This window comes from Pteropus vampyrus, unplaced genomic scaffold (genome assembly GCF_000151845.1).
Source record: "Pteropus vampyrus isolate Shadow unplaced genomic scaffold, Pvam_2.0 Scaffold259, whole genome shotgun sequence".
In the NCBI taxonomy this organism is placed as follows: domain Eukaryota; kingdom Metazoa; phylum Chordata; class Mammalia; order Chiroptera; family Pteropodidae; genus Pteropus; species Pteropus vampyrus.
In genome coordinates, this window is record NW_011889040.1 from 1,235,164 (window position 1) to 1,243,596 (window position 8,433).

The 8,433-nt window shown below is 33.8% G+C and overlaps 2 pseudogenes; one reads left to right on the top strand and one right to left on the bottom strand.

The window, feature by feature from the left end:
* The window catches only part of LOC105302063, a 184,496-nt pseudogene that overhangs the window by 51,285 nt on the left and 124,778 nt on the right, over positions 1–8,433 (top strand).
* Positions 6,887–7,005, bottom strand: LOC111729365 (annotated as a pseudogene).

Consider the following 8,433-nt stretch of genomic DNA (forward strand, 5'->3'; position numbering starts at 1 on the left):
GAGAAGAGTCTGTTTAGATCTTCTGCCCATTTTTTGATTGGATCATTTGTTTTCTTGTTGTCATTGAGTCATATGAGTTCTTTGTATATTTTGGACATTAGTCCCTTATTGGATTCATTGCTTGCAAATATATTTTCCCATTTGAATGGTTGTCTCTTTACCTCTTGACAATTTCTTTTGCTGACCAGAGCTTTTTAGTTTGATGTAGTCTCATTCATTTTAGCTTTTATTTCCCTTGCCTTTGAGGCCAAATTCATAAAATCCTCTTTAAGTCCAAGGTCTTTGAGTTTAATTCTTATGTTTTCTTCTATGAATTTTATTGTTTCAGGTCTTATATTCATGTCCTTAATCCACTTTGAGTTAATTTTGGTGTGTCCTGATAGACAACAATCTAGTTTCATTCTTTTGCAAGTGGCTTTCCAGTTTTCCCAGCGCCATTTATTGAAGAGGCTTTCCTTTTTCCACTGCATTTTTTTGGCTTTCTTGTCAAAAATTATTTGCCCATATAAATATGGGCTTACTTCTGGACTCTTGATTCTGTTCCACTGATCCCTGTGTCTATTTTTCTGCCAAGAACATGCCGTTTTGATTACTGCCACTCTGTAGTATAATTTGAAGTTGGGCAGAGTGATACCTTCAGCCTCGTTTTTGTTTTTTTTTTTTTTAGCTTTGTCAATTCAGGGTCTTTTGTGCTTCCATACAAATCTGATGATTTTTTGTGCTATTTCTTTAAAAAATGCCCATGGGATTTTGATGGGGATTGCATTAAATCTGTATAATGCTTTAAGTAATATGGTCATTTCGACTATGTTGATTATTATTTCCAAGAACACTGAATATCTTTCCATTTCTTTGTATCTTCTTCAATTTATTTTAATAGTGTCTCATAATTTTCATTATATGGGTCCTTCGTATATTCTGTTAAATCTATTCCTAGGTATTTTATTCCTTTTGTTGCAATTGAAAAAAATAATTATTTTTCCACTTCCTTTTCTGACACTTCATTATTAGTGAATAGGAACGCAACGGATTTTGAACGTTGATTTTGTATCCAGAAACTTTACTGTATTTGTTTACTGTTTCTAGGAGTGATCTTGAAGAGTCTTTAAGGCTTTCTGTATAGAGAATCATGTCATCCACAAATAGTGACGATTTGACTTGTTTCCTTTTGGATGCCTGTATATCTTTCTCTTGTCTGATTGCACTCGCTAGGACTTCCAATGTTATATTGAATAACAGTGGTGATAGTGGACAGCTTTATCTTGTTTCTGATCTTAGAGGGAAGATTTTTAGTTTTTCACCATTAAGTATAATGTTGGCTGAGGATTTGTCATATATGGCCTTTATTATGTTAAGTACTTTCCTTCTATATCAATTTTGTTAAATGTTTTTATCATAAATGGATGCTGTATCTTTTTTTTTGTTTTTGCATCTGTTGATATGATCATGTGATTCTTATTCTTTAATTTGTTTATGTGGTGTATCATATTAGCCGATTTGTGTATGTTGAACCATCTCTGTGCCTCTGAGATAAAGCCTGCCTGATCGTGGTGCATAATTCTTAAAATAAGCAGTTGTATTCAGTTCTCTAGTATCTTATTTAGAATTTTTGCATCTGTGTTCATGAGAGATATTGGTTTGTAGTTTTCTTTTTTGCGTGTTATCCTTACCAGGCTTTGGTATCAAAGTAATATTGGTCTCATAAAATCAGTTGGAAAGTATTGCCTCTTCTTCAATTTTTTGGAAGAGTTTGAGGAGAATAGGTATTAAATCTTTGAATGTTTGGTAGAATTCACTGATGAAAACATCTGGTCCTGGATTTTTACTTTTTGGTAGGTTATTGATGATTGTTTCAATTTCCATACTGCTGACTGATCTATTTAGATTTTCCAGTTCTCCTTGATTCAGTCTAGGAAGAGTGTATTTTTCTAAGTACTAGTCCATTTCTTCTAGGATATTAAATTTGGTGTTATATACTTTTTCATAGTATTCTTGTAGGATCCTTTGTATTTCTGCGATGTCAGTCGTAATTTCTCCTCCTTTATCCCTGATTTTATTTGTGGCTTTCCTCTTTTTAATTTAGTGAGTCTAGCCAGGAGTTTGTCAACTTTATTAGGCTTCTCAAAGAACCAACTCTTTGTTGCATTTATTTTTTTCTATTTTTTTTTGTTTGTTTTTAATTTCATTTATTTCTGCCCTAATTTTGATTCTTTCCTTCTGCTGACTTTAGAATTCATTTGTTCTTCCTTTTCTAGTTTTTTAAGATGAAATGTTTATTTGGGCTTCCTTTTCTAGTTTTTTAAGATGAAATGTTTATTTGGGCTCATTTTTGTTTTTGGAGATAGGTCTGTAATGATATGAACTTTCCTCTTATGACCACTTTTGCCTTGTCCCAAAAGTTTTGATATGTTGTACTACCATTTCTATGTATCTCTTGATCTCTATTTTTATTTCTTCCCTGAACTAGTTATTCTTCAGTAGCATGTTGTTTAATCTCCATGTATTTGTGGCTCTTACTTTCTTTTTGCAGTTGATCTCTAGTTTCAAAGTGTTATGATCCAAGAATATGTTTGGTATGATATCAACTCTCTTATATTTGTTGAGGCTATCTCTGTGTCCCAGTATGCGGTCATTCCTTGAGTATGTTCCATGTGCACTAGAGAAGAATGTATAAGCAGCTATTTTGGGATGGAAGGCTCTGTAAATGTCAATTATGTCCAGTTGGTCTAATGTATCATTTAAGGATGTTATTTCCTTATTGATTTTCTATTTGGATGATCTGTCCATATCCGAGAGTGGGGTATTTAGGTTCCTACCAAGATAATGTTTTGGTCTGTTTCTCCCTTTAGTTCTGTTAATAATTGCTTTACATATTTTGGGGCTCCTGATTGGGAGCATAGGTATTAATAAGTGTTATGTCTTCTTGGTGCATGATTCCCTTTATCATTATGAAGTGTCCCTCAGTATCTTTCTTTAGCTTTTTTTTTTTTTGAAGTCTGTTTTATCTGACATTATTACCTTTACTCCTGCTTTTCTCTGAATGCTATTTTCTTCAAATATTATTTTTCACCCTTTAACTTTGAGTCTATATTTGTCTTGGAGCTGAGATGTGTCTCCTGGAGGCAGTATATGGTTTTGTTTTGTTTTTTTGATCCATTCTGCGACTCTGTGACTTTTTTTGGTGAGTTCAGTTCATTTACATTTAGGGTGATTATGGAAATATGAGGTCTTCTTAAAGCCACTTTATCTTTTGCTTTCTGGTAGCTCGGAGTTTCCATTGCTCCCTTGTCCTTGTGTTTCTGTTTTCTTTATTTTGGTTGGCTTTTGTGGGTTTTGCCTCTGGTTCTTCTTGTTTTATGTTATATACTTCGGTTCTGAATTTTCTGTGTGTAGTTATCACTACGAATATGAAAAGGATAGTTATATATGCACAGTCATCCATTGTCTTCTGTGCATGCATTATCTCCTTTCTCCTTTGCCTTTTGGATCTTTGAATCCTCTCTTTTTTAGTCATTTTTGTCTCAGTCTGTTCCAATGTATGCTGAACGTTCATAACTATCTTGCTATAGCAATTCTCTTCTTTTTTTTTTTCTCAGCAATTCTCTTATTAATGTTTAAGCATATAATGCCCTGTTCTCAGTAAGTGTTGCACTCTTCTGCTTCTATTTGTCTGATAGTCACCTTACTCCTAATCATAGTTTTTCTTTTCTTTCTTTCTTTCTTTCTTTTTTTGTCATTTTGTTTTAGATGAGCTGACTTCTTTAAGTATTTCATTTGTGCAGGCCTCATAGTGGAGAATTCTCTCAATTTTCACACTTCTGGAAAGGTCTTTATTTCGCCTTCATATCTAAAGGAGAGCTTAGGTGGATACATTATCCTAGACTGGTAGTTCCTTTCACTTAATAGTTTGAATATTTAATTCCACTTCTTTCTGGCTTGTAAGGTTTGTGCAGAGAAGTTGATGTTATTCTAATGGTTTTCCTTTATAAGTTACCGTCTTCTTCTCCCTGGCTGCCCTGAGAATTCTATCTTTGTCGTTGATTTTTGATAATTTTAATACAATGTATCTTGGGGAAGGCCTTTTTCGGTTGAGATAATTTGGTGTTCTAGTGACTTCTTTAATTTCAAGCTCCAGTTCATTCCTTGGATTTGGGAAATTTTCGTTATTTATTTGTCTGAAAATGCTTTCTAGTCCCTACCTCTTTTCCTCACCTTCGATAATGCCCATTATTCTTATGTTTCCTCTCCTGATAGTATCGGCTAGTTCTTGTATTTCTCTTTCATTATTTTTCATTCTTCAGATTCTCTCTTCTTCCTTCTGATTTATATCTAGGTTTCTGTCTTCAATATTACCGATCCTTTCCTTCATTTGGTCGACTCTATTTCCCAAGCTTGCCATTTCATTTTTCAACTCTTGCAGTGTGTTTTCTATCTACAGAAGATCTATTCTGTTCTTTTCAAAGGTTTCAATCTTCTTGCTCTGCTCATCTAGTTGTTTTTTCAATTCCTGAAATTGTTGATATGACTTATGTAGAAAAATCACTGAGTTTTTCAGCTGTACCATCCTGAATTCTCTGTCATTTAAGTCATTGCATATTTTCTGTGTCTGTAAGCTTATTTCCTGGGAATTTTTCTCTTTCCTTCTGAGATGCCTTATCACCTTGGTTGTTCATGGTTTTTAATGGACTATTTCTTTACCTGGGCATTAATGAAAGTGTATTCTGCTGTTTTTCCAGAAAGATTTATTGTATAAAGGTCTCTCTTTAGCCCGCTGCAAAGGAGATACTTTTCTTTTGGTTTCCTGTAGGTGGCGTCTAAGCCTCTTGTATTCTTGCTTTATATAAAGCCTTAATAATCCGTTTTTTTTTTTTTCTTATAGATGTTTAATCAGGCTCAATACTCTCAGTCTCAGTCCCTGTCAGTGTTAGCAACAATTTCAGTAGCGTTTGCTCAGATTCCCCTGCGGCTCCGTGGTTTTCTGTCTCGGAGGCTATGGTGGGAGAGGCCCTCTAGTTAGGGGTTGGGGACTGCAGCTCAGCCTTTGCTTTGTAACCACAGCTGGTAAAAATCAACTGTTGTTTCTCTGCTGTCCCACTTATCTGCTTTCTGCCCTGATGACTGGGCCTTGCCACTAGCCACATGGAGCTCATAGCACTCTCAGGCAGGATTGTTCAAGGAATTTGCCGCACCTTCTCCCTAACTCCATCTCCTGCAGGGAGCTCCAGTGGCTGCTAGAGATAGCTTCTTTATTACTCCCAGGCAACCACCAGATACCTGGGATTCTGACCTGTGGTAGCTCTTATGCACAGATCTCACGCTCAGACATGCTGGTGTGCAGTTTGGGTGTTTTTTGTTGAGTTTTAGATTTTCAGTTCATCGTTGTTTCAAGGGGAGAGATCTGGGGACATCTCTCACTCCGCCATATTTCTCCAAACTCCCAAATCTGCAAATTTTTGAAGGAAAATAGAGAATAACACCGTTGCAATCTTGAGTAGATTTTTTAAAACGAGATATAAAGCCAAAAAAGTTGATAAATTTAATCACACAAAAATAAATCTTCTGTTTATGAAAAAGTGTTTATCAAAATGTGTGTGTGTGTGTGTATGTGTGTGTGTGTGTGAGAGAGAGAGAGAGGGGGTGAGAGAGAGAGAGAGAGAGAAAGAGAGAGAGAGAGAGTGTGGAGGTATACACTGCAATACTTGAAAATTTATGTGGGAATTCACATGACCTCAAAGAGCAAGACAAATATGAAGATGAAATTAGAGAACTTACACTCTGATTTCAAGGCTTACTCTAAAATAACAGTAAAATATAATAGTAAAAAATAATAAATAAATAATAGTAATAGGCAACGAACCGATATCTGGTATAATCTACAAACAAATAATAGAAATACAATTAACCCAACAGGAAACTGGGTAGAATTAACAGAAAAAGAAATCTGAAAGATCAATTTTAAAAATTTAAAATTTTCAATCTCTCTAATAATCAGGGAAGTGAAACTAAAATCCAAGGAGATTTCATACTCATCAAATGGGTAAAATAAATTGATCATAAAAAGGACTGGTAAGGCTATGAAGCAATAGAAACTCTTACTAATAGTTAGTGTAGCATAAATTGGACAAACTCTTTGCAGAAGGATTTTGTCTAAAAATATAGAAGTCAACAGTAAACATATCTTTGACTTAGCAATTTCAACTTTTGCAATACGCCAGAAATAAACTCATAAGTATATAGAGTATGCAAAGGGACATAAAAGAGCATTATATGCATTTTTAAAACAATGGAAACATCCTAAATATCAATTGAGATAAATAAATAAATTGTGACAGTTTCGTAGAGTGAAATATCACTCAGCATTGAAAAGGAGGCATAGATATACATTTACCAACATGGATGAATCTCACAAATAAAATGTTGAGATAATAAAACAAATGTAAGAATGAAAAATTTTAAAGCAAGGTTAAGGGTATATATGAAAATCTACAGCTAACATTATTTTTACAGGTTAAATATTGAACCTTTTCCTTTAAGGTTGGGGCAGGGTAAGAATGTCTATTCTTACCATGTCTATTCAAAATTTATTATGGTTCTTATTCAGTACAATTAAGAAAGAGGAGTGGTGGGGGAAAAGGAGAGAGAGAGAATAAAAAAGGAAGAAAAATAGAGGTAGGTGGGTTGGAAAGTAAATCTTTCTCTCTATATATGTTAGACAATTTTGTGCATAGGAAATATGACTGAATATACAAACACCAGAAATAAGAGATTAATTTAGCAAGGTCATAGGTTAAAAAATCAATATACAAATATTTATATTTTTACTGGCAATAAATAATTGGAAGTTGAGGTTTTAAACATAATATATATATATACGTATATATTTTAAAGCCTACAGCACCTGGTATTCCTAGGTGATCTCCTATCCAAATACTAACCAGGCCCAACTCTGCTTAGCTTACAAGATCAGACGAGATTCAGTGTGTTCAGATTGGCATGACCATAATTAAACATCATAATTGTTAATAGCATGAGAAAGAACCTCTTGGAATATATTTAACAAAAGATATGCAAGACTTTTAGAAAACATTGCTTGGAGAAATTTTAAAATACCAAATAAATAGAAATTTAAAAAAAAAACACCTCTATATTGTTAAAATGTTGACTTTCTTCCAAAGTGATTTATAGATTCAATAAAACTCCAATCAAAATTACATCAGTCTCTTTTAAAACTAGAAATTGGCAAGCTAATTTGAAAACTTACATGGGGATGCAAATGTCCTCAAATAGCATGACAAATATGAAGAGGATAAAATTAGAGAACTTCCACTCTGATTTCAAGGCTTACTCTAAAATAACAGTAATAAAGACCATGTGCTATTTGCAAAAGGATATACAAATAGATCAGTAGAGAGAGAAGAGACTAGAAATAGACCTATACATATGTCATAAGTTATTCTAAGAAAACAAAAGGTGTCAAAGCAATTCAATGAGAAAAAAAGAAATTCTTCTCAATAAATGGTTCCAAAAAAAATCCCCAAGATATCCATTAGCACTATTTAAAACATTTTATATTTATTAACTCATTTGAATTCCCACACAGACATGTGAGGAAAATATTACTACTATTTCCGTTTTTACGGAGAGGAAACTGGGACTGAGAGGGGTTAAATAACTTGCTTAAAGTTACACAGCTTAGAAACAGCAGAGCCAGAATAAGAACTGAGGCACTGTGGAGAGTTCAAAGCAAGCTAGAATGACAGGAGACACATTACCAGAAGAGGCTGTATTCAGTCTTGGAAAGGTGAAAAATGTTCATCTGGAAGACAATTTTCCTTCATGATTTTCTCTGGCTTCCTTTCTTGCTGTATATTTTCTGGCTCAAGGGGGTCGTCATCACAGTTACCTCTCTTTCAAGAGGTCAGGCTCTAGCTATGCTTTACTACCTCTTGAAGGGGAGTTTACTGGACTGCTTTGAGCCAGGAAAACATAAACAATTGACCCAATATGTAATAGATCATTTGAATAACCCTATAAATACTAAAGAAATAGAATTTATATTTTAAATACTCTCCTCAAACACTTTCAGGCCCAGCTAGTTTAACTGAAGACATCTACCTAATGTACAAGGAATTAATATGAACTCTACATAATCTCTTCAAGAAAATAAAAGACCACTCTGATTTAGCAGAGTGGCAGAAGGTATAACCGGTGCTATAAGGCAAGACAAGAAAATGAAAGGCACACAGATCAGAAAGCAAGAAATAAAACTGTAACTATTTGTCAATTACATAATTGTCTACAGAGAAAATCCTTAAAATTTACCAAAAAAACCCCTCTCATAACTAATAACTGAGTTCAGCAAGCTCATAGAGTATAAAATAAATATTTAGGAATAAATTGTATAGTTATATGATTTATATATATGTAAAAATT